The sequence below is a fragment of the Gekko japonicus genome, unplaced genomic scaffold, assembly GCF_001447785.1.
Source record: "Gekko japonicus isolate JY-2015 unplaced genomic scaffold, Gekko_japonicus_V1.1 scaffold111, whole genome shotgun sequence".
In the NCBI taxonomy this organism is placed as follows: domain Eukaryota; kingdom Metazoa; phylum Chordata; class Lepidosauria; order Squamata; family Gekkonidae; genus Gekko; species Gekko japonicus.
Window position 1 is genome coordinate 1,345,814 of NW_015171505.1, and position 14,583 is coordinate 1,360,396.

General features: G+C 41.0%; 1 protein-coding gene across 3 annotated transcripts in view; it reads right to left on the reverse strand.

Annotated features, from left to right (window-relative positions):
* ZFAND6 (zinc finger, AN1-type domain 6) overlaps positions 1 to 14,583 on the reverse strand; it is a 139,325-nt gene that overhangs the window by 104,755 nt on the left and 19,987 nt on the right. The window contains exon 1 of one of the 3 annotated variants that reach the window (XM_015419251.1): positions 4,371 to 4,443. The exons of the other annotated variants lie outside the window; for them this stretch is intronic. The gene's annotated coding sequence lies outside the window, so the exon portion shown is untranslated. Of the gene's footprint in view, positions 1 to 4,370; positions 4,444 to 14,583 lie in introns of those variants that run through there. 3 annotated transcript variants of the gene reach the window in all.

Genomic DNA, 14,583 nt, shown 5'->3' on the forward strand with positions numbered 1-14,583 from the left:
AAGGAAGTACTTCTTCACCTAAACAGTGATTAACACATGGAATTCACTGCCACAGGAGGTGGCGGCGGCTACAAGCATGGATGGCTTCAAGAAGGAATTGGGAGGGTGGGGCTTTGGCGCAACGAGAACGGTCGCACCGGGGAGAGCTCCCGTGTGACAGCCAGTTCGGCGGTTCTTTTAGAGGGGTTTGGGGGATCCCGAACTCCAACTCTCAAAAAGAAGCTCATTGCAAGGGGCTTGACTTGCATCCCTCATGTGCGGCAACAAGCGGGTGAAAATCTGAGAGCGCCCCAATGCAGGAGTCGACCAAGTGCGCCCATGTCAGACATGGGCGTCAAGTTGTGACTACCCCGGAGGGGAAGACACTGGAACCTCATCCATAACATCGATGAAGAACAACACCGTGAGTACGCTTAAAAGCAACAACAACAGAAAATCTACCTACTTAATGATAAAGCCCCTTTAAAGTTTAAAAAGAGAAAGGGAGGGGTGAAGAACTCTTTCCAGTCCCAGCCCCCTTCCTCCAGCAGCAGCCACGAAAAGAAATTCAAGTGATTTTTAAATGGCTTCCTGGGCAAAAAAGTAAAGAGAAGGCTTTTGTCTGAGACTGTAATAATTTCTCCCGTGGAATAAAAAATTGGAGAAGAATTGGCTTCAGCTGTTTTTGGACTTTAGTGATCTAGAAATGTATAGTCCCTTTTTCTCTTCCTTTTGTCTGGAGATATAAGCAAAGAATCTGGAATAACAGCAAGACTTTATAAAGCTTTACCTCCATTTTAATAAGGAATATAAGCAATTATACTTTAATAATTGGAGTATTTTTTAAAGGAAGGAGAACTGGATCTTACCCTGAACTCTTTATACATTATATTCTCACAACATCTTATGTTTATGTTTGTTCAACTGTAAAGTACGTTTTGTTTTGATTGTCTTCTTCTGTAATGTAACCAATTGATAAGATTCTTGAACTCTGTCTCTAATATGACTAAAACAGCTATGTTTTGTAAATATCAGTGGGTGTAATTTGTAAAATTGTGCAGAAAAAGAACCTTGAGATTCTTTGGTTTTAACATATGGTTTTAAAAATGGATGACACAGATAGATCACAACTTATGATGTCAGAGGTTGTATCTTTGTCTCAAGACCTCAAAATTTGAATCCAAAACTCGATTATTGCTGCTGTAAACACAGCAGTGAAAGAACTTTTGGCCTCTAAGCAAGACAAAATGGATCCATTGCAACAACAAACATCAAGCAAGATAGAGGAAGGCCAGCCACAATGGAAGGAGGAGAAGCAAGGATACTTCTATATAGAAGATATAGAAGAAACCTATAATCTAACTGATATAGTCTACAAAAATGGAACCAGCACCTCAAAAAATAATAATAAAACTTTCGTAGAAGTTCACCTGAGACTCTATAAAGATACCAATACTGATGAAGCCCTCAAAACACTGATTTATACACCGACCCAGAGAGAGAGAGAGAAAAAGCAATTTATGGAATTTCAAACCACTTCAAAAATTGACTACAGATGGCTACTCCCAGAAAACAACTTCTATAACTATAAAGAAAAAAGACACAGAATTAAGACTTTAAAACTTAAAAAGAGAAACCAGTAAAAGAAGAAGAAGGAAGGAAGGATTGGAAAGCTATAACTTCTGAGAGAAATCTAGAGACTTATAATGGAGTAAGATCCTAAAGATAGACTAAAAATGAGCTGAGAGGTGGGGGAGAGACGAGAGAGAGACTGAAATGTTTATCTGAAGAGAAGGATGGCAAAATCTCAAATTCCTAGGCAACCTGCAGCTTGAAGTTTTTTTTCTGACTTTGGATGGGTATTACCTTCTTTGAGTAGCTACATATGCCAAGAGCTGCTTTAGACATGCCCAAGCTTTCCTTATTCCTTTGAAGAGTGGATGGCCATTCCAAATCTCAAATGGCATTTAAGAGCCGCTCACCTTTTTAACTGGTTTTCCATGCAATACCACTTAGAGAGAGAGAGAGAGAGAGAGAGAGAGAGAGAGAGAGAGAGAGAGAGAGAGAGAGAGAGAGACTTTTCACCAAACACCAAGCCCAAAGCTCTTTGAGGCGCAGAACTAGGCCTTATCCTCAAAAAAGCCAGTGAAACAGTGAATTCGTATCTTGACTGTACCATTTTCAGACCGATCCAGTTGGTCAGCCGTGTCCAATAGCACCTTTAAGACCAATAAAGGTTTATTCAAGGTATGAGCTTTCGTATGCATGCACACTTGATCAAATACCCGTCTCAACTTCTCTTATGGTACTCATGAGTACCATGCAGGTACAATCAAGAACGTGCGAGAAGCTACTGAGAGCTTTGCTTCTAATCCTATTACCTAAAGTGTGCGTGCACATGGAAGCTCATACCTTGAATAAACCTTTGATGGTCTTAAAGGTGCCATTGGACTCTAAATTTGTTCCAGCTCCTGCCAACCTAGCAGTTCGAAAGCAAGAAATTGCTTTCCGTGCGCCTTGGTGTTTAGTCATGCTGGCCACATGACCACGGAAACGTCTTTGGACAGTGCTGGCTCTTCGGCTTTGAAACGGAGATGAGCACCGCAACCCGAGAGTTGGACTCGACTGGCTTTCGAGCAAGGGAACCTTTACCTTTTATATAACTACAGTGAAAAGCATTGTGCAAACCCCACACACACCCTGTAAAGACTCAAGACTTCCTGCTTCACATAAGACAGAGTAAAATCCACCCCTCAAAAGCAGCAAACATGAAGATCAAAACAGAAGTGTTCTCCTGAGATTTGAGCAGCCAAGGGTTTTCCAGCACCAACCTCTGGGGCTGTCAAATTGGTGTGATGGAATGGCAGACTTATGCCAGCTTTTTTACAGTTTTGAATTAAGACAAGAATGCTTATCATCTCTCAAAGAGATGCTCTTCAGCCCATGCCAGGAAAACCATGCCGGGAAAACAGTTTGTTTATTTTTCAGGGCTGAGTTCCTTTTTCAGATGGGTTGCCCTGAAACAGTATCCTTGCACAGTAATATCCCAGCAGCTGTGAGCAGTTGCAGAGGAAAACCCCATCTGATTTTTGTGAGTTTTTTGTTTTGTTTTGTTTTAAAACTGGAAGTGTATTAAGCCTAACAAATTCCTTGAGTCAACAGTGTTACACAAGGGCCACTCTGAGAGGAGAAAACACTAGGCCAGAACCCCATTCTACCCCTCAAAGCAGTCTGCAATAATTACTACTCCCATACAGCTTTCCTTCCTCAGGACTGCCAGAAAAGAGTCAAGTGTGTGTGGGTGGGGGGGGGGGTGTCTCCAGATGCTGCTGCCCCATGTAGCAGATTTGCTCCAAACAGTCAAGGAGAATGGCTCCTTTGGCTCTCCCAAGACAGGAGGGGATCACTTTTGATATAAGCTTTTACTAATTAACAATTTCATATGTACTTTTTCATTAATCAAGAGTCTCACATTTGGCTAATTTTTGCTTGACAAAGAGAGCATCATGTCCATCCTATGTAGGCACACATACCAGCTGTCTCTAGAATACCAAACATGCAGCATTTCACCATGTTCAGAGAGTCAGTATTCTCTGAGAGACACCGACAGAGGTATAAGCCTTCACCTCCTAGTCAGGATCAACTGATGAAACAAAAACATACTTGAGTCACAGAAAATATATGCACCCTACAAACTGTTTTCGAGAATTGTTTGGAGGCAACTCCTGCAGAGAGTTATTGAAACTATAATTGCATCTTTTTTTCTGGTACAAATCTCATTCAAGGAAATCAGAATTTAAGAAAAAGCACATACCCTGCATGTAAACTTCTATATTTTCCTATACCCCACTACAAATGCAAAAGATTTGCACAGAATTCCCCAGTGACTTAGAAATACTTTTTTTGGTATGATGTCCATATTAATACGATCTTCAAAACACAATTTAAATCACACCAATGAAAATGAGATCAAAGCAGATGCCATCACTATTCAACCTAGCAAATGCTGCTATTGGGTATGTTTTTCCCCTCTCATCAGAAGCAGCGAAGTTAAGAGGTTAAAAGGAGATCAAGGAGATTTAAGAGACGCAGTGTCATACAAAAAAGACCTATGAGCCTACAACATTGTAAAAAAAATCCACAAAATCCACTTTTTAGAATAAAGAAGAAAACTAACTAGAGGTTCATGAAAAAATAAACTCAGTTAAGTTTGTCTCTCAACACATTATTTCCTGTCCAAAGATCCCTTTTGTTCTGCTTCCCTTCATAAATTTTAACATCCTTCCAAACACCACAAAAACAATGCCCAACCAATGACAAGAGACACAGACATAGCTGCCTTAGAGTCAAAGTGGAAAACATACGAAAATTAGAAGAAGCAAAAATCCTACCAACAAAATCTCTGCAATTTTCTGTTTGCTTCACCCCAGATTAACTTCACTTGAAGCTGTACTCCAGTGCAACCTACCCTGAACACTATGCCCCTCCTCCTTAACAGCGACTGGCTCAGCCAGGAAAACTCCACCCTGTTTGTGAAGCTTATAATCCTAATTGGTAAAAGCTAATATCCATTATTTAAAGAACTTTTTCCTTGCTAGCAGGTTAGGTTAAGCAGGTTAAGGCATCCTGAGCAAGCTGGTTTCTTAAAGAAAGAGTACACCGATTTTAGTAGCAGCTAAGAGGAGAGTAGTTCAAGGAAATTGGTGTCAGACCAGCACACAGAGGCAGAGATCAGAAACCTTTTATAGGAGAGCTAGACAAAGGGAAACGAGGGCATTGTTTGGGACCTTGAATGTAGTAATTATATATTCATCAAGAAGCACATGACAACACTTAACCAAGAAAGGTGAAGCGACCTTACAAAACATACGTGTGAAAAATGAGGTCAGTCTATTATGAGAGAGCTAGATGCTATTTGACACTTCACAGGAGCAGCTATAAGTGTACATTGGCTCTTGTTCTTGTTTATTTTTTTAAAAATAGTCAATTATATTTAGAAACCTTTAGAAAACACAAAAGAACAGGGCTTTTAGTTGCTACTGACTATTCCAACCTGTACACAGTGAACAGCTGAATAACCAGTCCCTAGGTCCTCAGAGTACTATTTTAAATAGCTCACTTTCTCATGGTCAAGTTCTTTGAGTAAACACCCACTCTGCCCATATTTCACACTTTACACTCTGTGAAGGCCAGGATCTTTTATATGACCGTGAACAAGCATTTTGATGCGCACAAGCTTATTTTGTGATAAGAATTAAATTTTCAGAATTGCTGTTCCAGTTTCATAAGATAATGCAATTTTTGCATAGTGCATTGGAAGATTACCTGAGATGCAATTTCTCTTTCTCTTTAAACTGTATTATGGGATACTTTAAGATTAGATAATTGTCAATTTAACATTAAATATAGTCAATGCCCCTTCGCTTCACAGCAAACTATGTTACTTAGATTAATATTCACCCCCCAACCATCTATGTCTAGCCACTCTGTTTACCAAGCTAGCTCCTGATCTGGAGGACAGTGTTCTACCTTATCTACCTCATCTGCTGGCTTTCATATCAGTGCGAGCCTCTCCTCCCAGTATGCCAGATTCCCTACATTTCAGCTGCTGTCTTTCACACACAAGGCAATACCGCCTCTATTGTTCAAACATCATTGATAGGGAAGAAAGCTGTGTCAGGGCCAGGGGTGAAGGGAGAAACAAGCCTCTTCAAATCGATGGAGCCAGACTGAGCCCCAACCCACTATCCCTACCCTTAAGGGCCCAACAAGGACAAGTTTCAACAACAACAATGCCTTAAGCTACTGTTTGTTCCCCTGTCAAATCATGCTCTGTTTATTGCAAGCACTGCTACAAGAGTGTAGCTGCCTTCCTCAAACAAATTACAACATTATTATTTATTATCTTCATTTATAATCCAGCTTTCTCACTGGAACTGAAGGGAGATTTCAAGCACTCTAATTTTAGCACTGTTGCAAATTCTAACTGATCTACACAGAGCAAGGACCCTAAATTAGAGAAATGTAAGGATCAGGACAAACTATATGCTTGAGAATGACTCAATGCTTGACATCAAATTTTTTAAAAGAACTATACTCTCTTTTTATGAACTCTCTGAGACTGAACAACAGACAAAATTTCACATCCTTCACCTCTATTCACAGTGACTCTGAGGTCCTGAGTCACCCTTCATTTTAAGCGAAATTGCCAGGCATTAAACACGGGGTCAAAAGCTGACTCAGCTGGCTTTCAAAATTCTTGCACATTCACCAAGTGAAACTAAAAATGATCAAATGAAGTGAAATGAGCAGCTACTGTCTGCAGCACCGAGGCTTGGCCAAAGTACTTTGGGGAGACGAAAGAAACCCCAAACAATTATTTAGTATTGCCTGCCAACATGGCTAGTCACAGAAGAGAGAAAATTAGTCTTTCATTTTATAGTTTTATGGAAGCCAAAAACATCACCAACCTTCTTGAGGGCACCTGAGGCAAGAATGAAAAGAATTGCCAAGCATCAGAGGTCATTTCGGGGGGGAACGCGGGGGAACGCAGTTCCCCCGGGTGAGGTGCAGGAGTGCCGGGCACATGACAAAGCCCTGCCCCCTGCTTCCGGCCGCCCGGCTTCCAGCCCTCATTCAGCCAGGAGGAGGCAGGAGAAAAGGGAAGGTAAGTTGCTTCCTCCCCGCCTCTCCCCACCCCTGCCTGCCTGGGGCCAGGGAGGGCCTTGGCAGGGCTTCCTCGCACTCCCGCTGGCCTTGCAGGTCCACCGCCGGGCCCCTGATGTCAGGGGGTGTGGCATATGCTAATGAGTTATGCTAATGAGTTCCCCTAGCTCTTTTTCTACGAAATGACCCCTGCCAAACATACATTTTAGGCCTCTAGGTATACAGTTTAGAACTGTTTGATGACACTCAGCTCTATCTGTTGATGGTCGGATGGGCAGACACCAACCCAGAAATTTTGGACAGGGCTTTGGGAGCTGGCTCAGTTGGCTGAGGTTAAACCCAATGAAGACAGAGGTCCTTTATCTGAGCCACGGGAGGGAGGTGGGATCCAGAAACAGGCTCCCAACTCTTGGCATGGTGCCACTATCATAGGCACTGAGGGTGAAGAGCCTGCAGGTGGTCCTGGATGCCTCGCTTTCCATGGAGGCCCAGATCACCATGGAGGCCCAGATCACCATGGCTGCCAGATGGGTCTTTTACCATCTTCGGCTGGTCAGGCAGCTGGTTCCTTTATCCCTCTGCTCGGGACTTGGTCACTTCCAGGCTGGATTACTGTAACATGCTCTATGCGGGACAGCCCTTGAGCCTAACCCAGAAACTGCAGCTAGTGCAAAATGCAGCAGCGTGCCTGCTGACTGCAACGACTATGCGGGTGCGCATTCGGCTGGTGCTACACTAATTGCACTGGCTGCCTATTGAGTACCAGATCTGGTTCAAAGTTATGGTATTAACCGTCAAACCTCTATGTGGCCTGGGACCAACGTACCTGCAGGACTGCCTCTCCCTTTACGTGCCCCGAAGAGCTCTGCACAATACTGAGCAACATCTGCTGGTAGTCCCCAGCCTGAAAGATTATTTATACTTATTTATTTTATTAGATTTATACTCCGCCCTCCCCACCAAGGCAGGCTATGGGCAGCTTACATTAAAATTTAAAAACAGATTAAAACTATAAAACAATTCTAATATTACATATATGGCAACAAAACATAGTTTTTAAGTATTATCCATAACAGGTATCCAGTTAGCACTAACTTATACGACTACTGTACAGCCTTATGGTATACTGAATATCAAAACAGTATAATAGCCATTAATTTTATGTTAAGGCTCTGATTTTATGTTAAGATGTTAAGTGCGGCTCCTCAAGCGAATACCTGCTGGAAGAACTCCATCTTCCAGGCCCTGTGGAACTGTAATAAATTCTGCAGAGCCCCGATATCCTCGGGGAGCTCATTCCACCAGCTCAGAGCCGCCACAGAAAACACCCTAGCCCTGGTCACGGCCAGCCTGGCCTCTTTAGGGCCAGGGAGAGCCAGGAGATTTGTGTCCCTGAAGGCAGTACTCTCTGGGGAACATGTGAGAAAAAGCAGTCCCTCAAGTATGCAGGCCCCTGACCATAAAGGGCTTTATAGGTAAGAACCAGCATCTTGAAGTGAATTGTTATGCTATAGGCAGCCAGTGCAGTGCTTTCAGCACAGGCTGGATGTGTTCTTGCAGTGGGACACCCAACAACAGCCTGGCCACCGTGTTCTGTACCAGCTGCAGCTTCCAAATTTGGGACAAGGGCAGCCCCATGTAAAGACCATTGCAGTAGTCTAATCTCGAGATGACCACTGCATGGATTACTGTTGCCAAGTCACCGTGTTCAAGGAAGGGAACCAACTGCCTGATCAGCCAAAAATGCTAAAAGGCCGACTTGACAGTGGCAGCTACCTGGGCCTCCATTGTTGAGGCATCCAAGAGCACTCCCAAGCTCCAAACCTCCAACGATGGCACCAAAGGCGCCCCGTTGAAAATAGAGAGTGAGATCCCCAACCCCGGACCACTGCAATTTAGGCACAGAACCTCCATCTTCATTGGATTGAATTTCAGTTGGCTCAGTCTAAGCCATCCAGCCACAGCTTATAACACAAGGTCCAGATCTTCCAGTCCAGAGTCAGACCGGCTGCCCAACAACAGATATAGCTGGGTGTCATCAGCATACTGCTTAGCTTCAACCATGGCTAGGGTGTTCTCTGTCCTGGCACCAGCCTGGTAGAACATGCTCTCACTCGAGATCAGGGCCCTGCCGGATATAGCGGAATTCTGCAGGGCCTGCAAGATGGAGCTGTTTCACCAGGGCTTTGGTTGAGGCGACCCACCCTGAGCCCGCTTGCAGGGAGGGTGGCATATAAATCCAATGATAAATAAAAAAAATAAATAAAAATAACACTCCACTGCCCAAACGCAAAAGTTGCTCCATTACTTCCAAGCACTGAAATCAACAAGAAGTTGTTTGGCACCCTACACCCTGACCCAAATGAAACAAAAGAAACTAGGCTTGGGGCAGTGGAGCAAACAGTTATGGTTCTCTCTTAGCAACCATCAGTGCCTACCTCACAAGTTTTACTTCATGTTTGAGAATCCCAGATGTGCACTTAGTAGAACTATATGAAAATAGCCAGAAATGTCAGCACACAATACTATACCTGAGCTCAGAAAAATTACCTGATTGTTTTGCTGCCTTAAACACGGCATGGAAGCTAGGGTTGGCTAGCTTCCAAAGCGGGGGGGGGGGGGAATACACAATTACCATTCCAATGTTAAGCTAACTGAAAGAACTGCATTACTCTGCAGTCTAGCTGCAATTCCCTACATATATTCAGCCATGATTCCAGGACTCTTTTCTGCTGATGAGGTTCATACCTTAACAGGATAAGGCCCCATATTCACAGGAGCAGAGCTACCAAGGCTCTGCATGGTTAAGTATTCTAACATTCAAAAAAATGTGTTACGCCTCAATCTCTGTACAACAGGATGTAGATCTAGCAAATGAAATACCAGGCAAGATGTTTTTGTTTCCCAGTATATCAGAGGCCAGTTTACCATGGAGGTAGGTGACCTAAAGAGGGCCATGAGACCTCTAGAACAATGCTGGCAGCAAACTAGTACCAAATCTGATAGATTATGCTATAGAGCCCAATGGAAAACCCATGCAGCAACAGTGATGGCAGCAAAGAAACATTTTTATTCTGCTACTATAGTATCAGCCAGTTCACAACCATTCTGATTGTTCAAGGTAACTCAGCAACTGCTTGATGCCAAATTCTGAGCCCTCATTGTCTCGGGAAGACACAATTAGCTGTGATACTTTTGCCAAGTTTTTTGTGGATGAAATGTCAAGAACAGACTCTGACCTGGATATTTACATTCTGACCTGGATGTCAGTTGTAATACATGCACAGAAGGAGGAGGAGGAGGAGGAGGAGGAGGAGGAGGAGATTGGATTTATACCCCGCCCTTCACTTGGAGTCTCACAGCGGCTTACAAACTCTTCTCCCTTCCCCTCCCCACAACAGACACCCTGTGAGGTGGGTGGGGCTGAGAGAACTCTGACACCCACGGCATCTGCTTTGGGACAGCTGGTCCACATCATTGTTACTGCTCCAACCTATGCCCCATAGATTGTCCCAGGAGATCTTTGCTCCCTGGACTTCCACTTTTAGCTGTTTTCCTGTCGTCGTCCCCACACACACACACATTTCAGTCATTAGTAGGGTTAAGGTCTCTAGGCTGGCCAAGTCCCCCCGGGGGTGTGTGGAAACCCCCGCCCGAGAGACCCGTCACTCGCCAGCGGCGGATTGGGCCTCGTGGGGAACCCCACCCCCAAAGTGCGCGATGTGCCCGGCGTGAGCACGTCACCTAGAGGTGACATAATTGCATCGGGCACGTTGGGGGAGGGGCCACAATCATCCAAGGGAAAATTCTATGGTTTTCCCTTGGATGATTGTGGCCCCGCCCCCAACATGCCCGACGTGATTGCGTCACTTCCGGGTGACGTAATTGAGGCGTGCACGCACATGGACACCCGGACCAGCACTGGACTCCCCCCACTCTTCATGAGGTGAGGACTTGGCAACCCTAGATAGATGTTGACAAGACCCTGGGATCGGTAAAGGCCACTACAGGATCCCTGCCCATCCTGGCAGCTAAAATCATGTAAAGACCACTTCAATGAACCCTTAGTATCCTATTGTAACAAATTTAGAGTCCAGTGGCACCTTTTTAAAAATATAAATTCCAAAAATATCAAATGTATACATGTACATACACAATATAAATATAACATTAAAAAGTGTTACATTAAAAATTTAAAAACTACAAACCAGCATTTTTCCTCTGCATACTTTAGCATTTACTCAAGCTCTTATATCAGTATCTATAGTTCTTGGATAGTAAAAACATAAGGTATCCTATTCATTTAATATTCCTAGAGTTTTGCATACATCTTTCCTAGATAATTATAAGTACTAGATAGCTAATTCACAAATATAGAAAAAGTTTTGAAGTATTCAGATAGATTTCACCTTGCTGTTCTAAATAGTCTAAAATAGGATACCAAATACTTTCAAACTCTGAGTTGTGTATACCTAAATATCTGTAGTTTAAAGAATCCATTATCTTTGCCATCGTATAGTGTTCCCAGAGTTTTTTATGCCATAAAAATATTGGGGGAACTGCTGGGTTTTTCCAATAATGAGCAATAGTTGTTTTAGCTATAGTTAATAAATTAACAATTATTATCCTACGTGAATAGGGTTGAATTCTGTCTTAGAATTCAAAAATAGAGATTCAGGAGTTAGTTCAAGTGTGTGTCCTGTAATCAAAGAATATTTTTGTATAATCATTTCACAGAATTGTTTTATTTTGGGGCAATACAACCAACAGTGCATATATGTTTCAATGTGCCCACAACAATATCAACTTAAATTTCTATTTAAATTTGAAAGCCTTTTGGGTGTGTAGTACCAATGAGCAAGGATTTTAAAAGTTTGAAATTTTATTAAAAGGACAGAAGAATTATAATCCATAGATGCCCACATTTTATTTATTTATTTATTACTTTAACTTTTACCCTGCCCTCCCCGCCAAGGCGGGCTCAGGGCAGCTTCCACAAAACTGATGAACAATATACAATTTACAAATGATAAAATACAATAAATCATTTAAAACACAGACAAATCAATTTAAAACATAACTTCAATCACGATAGAAATAAAGATATTTTCCCCAAATGTCTTCATTCAGACTAATTTTACAATCTTTTTGCCATTTGTCCTGATATGACAGCTTTCCAGGTAATTCTATTTCACTTAAAATCTTATATATTTTAGAGATTAATCCTTTTTTATTATGTTCACAAGAACTAAGCACTCTCTCTAAATCTGTTAGTGGGGACTTTAGTAAGTTTGAGAGCTGAATAGTAGTACTTAGATGGCAAAGTTGGTAAAATCTATAGCATGGCATTAGCTTGTCTATCTTTTTTCATTATCTAATACTTTATTTCCCATTGTTAAACCAATTATCTTAGTAATCTTAAGCGCCTTCCAAAATTTACCATCTATTTTTTGTTGCCCTAAAGGAAACCACGTCTGGTCTAATAGGAAGGGAAAATGAGAGATTTCTGGTACTAGTTGTTTTCGATATATATCCCAGATACTCAACACTGCCTCAATAAATTGATTCGTATACCTAGGTACAGGCCGCTCTGTCTTTCATTGCCATATTACATTTTGTATATCTATTCAGTGGCACCTTTAAGACCAACAAAGTTTAATTCAAGGTATGAGCTTCTGTAGGCTTTTGATAATTTTTCCTGGTAGTTCTTATTACAAAAATTATCTATAGCCAACTGTGGAGTGCAGTTTCTGACCATGATTAAAGCAATCTATAAAAATCAATGTGCTAAAATTATAATAAATGGAGACGCGACTCAAAATATAGACATTCGGAAAGGGTCGAGACAGGGTTGTCCACTATCTCCCCTATTGTTTATCTTTGCATTGGAATCCCTGAATAATTCAATACGAGAATCTGAACTGATAAGAGGTTTGACAATAAGAGGGGAAGAATTTAAATTATTAGCATTCGCGGATGACCTGGTCTTTATACTGGAAGATCCCAAGAACTCTATTAACCATTTGTTAACCATTGGTCTTCCACTGTTCTCTCAATCAGATTGCCCAGGAAGGGCAGGTTGGAGACTGAGCAATCATTTGCCACATAATTTTTCTTTTTTCTTTTAAAAAAAGATTTTATTAATTTTCTACATAGAAAAGAGAAAGACAATAACTACAAATAAAAGACTAACAAACAAACAACAAGCATGGAGCATGTACTTATTAGGACTGCTTAAATTTTACATAAAATCATTCTTTTATACACCTAAACCAGTTTAACCATTTGAAATATAGACCATATATCTTAATTATTATGTTGTATATCTTCTGAGATATTCCTCAATCCATTTATAAAATCTTAACCAGTTCTTCTCAAAGATTCCTTCTTTTTTTATCTTGTAATTGTAAAGTTAATTTGTCCATTTCCGCTATTTCCAATAGTTTGTAAATTATTTCTTCTTTAGATGGAACTTCTTTTTTCCAGTACTTTGCATATAAAACCCTAGCCGTGGTTATAACATGTATAATCATATAAGCATCTGGTCTTAAAAACGTCCCACACTATATTCATGGAAGTATCAGGCTGCATATTTAATTTGGAAAATTCTTGAAATTCTTTTTTAGAATCCACTATGAATCTTGAGTTTTTTAAAAGCCATGAATTCATAGACCATCTGGTTCTTTTTGGGGTATCTTGTAAAATCAAAAGTAAAGGACTGTGGTCTGCAAATATTGAAGGAAGGATCTCCACATCTAGTATATCATTTGTCATGGTTGTTGAAATCCAGGCCATATCCAATCTTGACCAAAACTTATGTCTTGCTGGGAAAAAAGGTAAAGTCTGATTTATTTATATTTCTGATTCTCCATAAGTCCACTAAGCTGAATTTTTCAACCAGTTGTAGGAAAGATTTTGGTAATTAATTTCCGCACTTCTGTTTTCCTGTTTGTTTTTTCCTGTCTAAGGCTCTGTCAAATACAGCATTGTAGTCTCTAATTATACAAATTTCTTCATACGTTTGATTTGAAAGGGTCTCCTGTAATGATTTGTAAAATTTCTCCTGTTCCTGATTTGGTGCATATATGTTGACTATCAAGGTTGCTTTGGCTTGGCTCTGTATTTTCACTGTCAGGACTCTTCCATCTTCTGAATCGTATATCATTTCTGGATGTAGATAGTCTTTAACATAGGTTACTACTCCTCTCTTTTTCTTTTGTTTATCCGCTGACACAAAAGTTTCCCCAAATTTCTTTATTCTAAAAATTTCTGGTCTGAATGAAGAAGAAGAGAAGAGACTGGATTTATATCCCGCCCTTCACTACACAAATGTTTAATATGGGTTACCTGCAAACAGATTACATCTACCTGCATCTTCTTAATTTGCTGAAAAGTTTGTCTTCTTTTTTGTGGGGCATTCAGACCATTTACATTTATGGAGATTATTTTTAATTTCTTTCTATCCATCTTTCACATCTCTTTTGGTTCCATTTTTTTCTTATCTTGCAGTGTCTTAACAACTTGGAGTGGTATTGCCTTGGGGGTTTTCTTACCAGCCCCTGTTCTTGATCCTGATGCACCTTCTTCCTGCAGTTCTTCATCTGATTCTTTTGACTCTTCTTCTTTTTCTTGGGCTCCAAGATCTTTTCCATGTTTCTTCAAGAAGTCCTCTACTTTGAATGTTGAGTTTATTCTATATCTTTTGCCTTCATAGGTAAAGAGAACACCTTCAGGAAGCAGCTATTTATAGGGTATTTCATTTTCTCTTAAAAGGCTTGTAAGTTATGTATAGCCTCTGCTTTTTTCTCTTACTCTCTATGGAATTTCTTTTAAAATTTCAATTTCAATTCCCTGTGCTTGAAGTGGTTTCACACTTGAGTTCTTTAGAATAGTGTCTCTCATAATTCTCTTGTGAAATCTTACATGAATTTCCCTAGG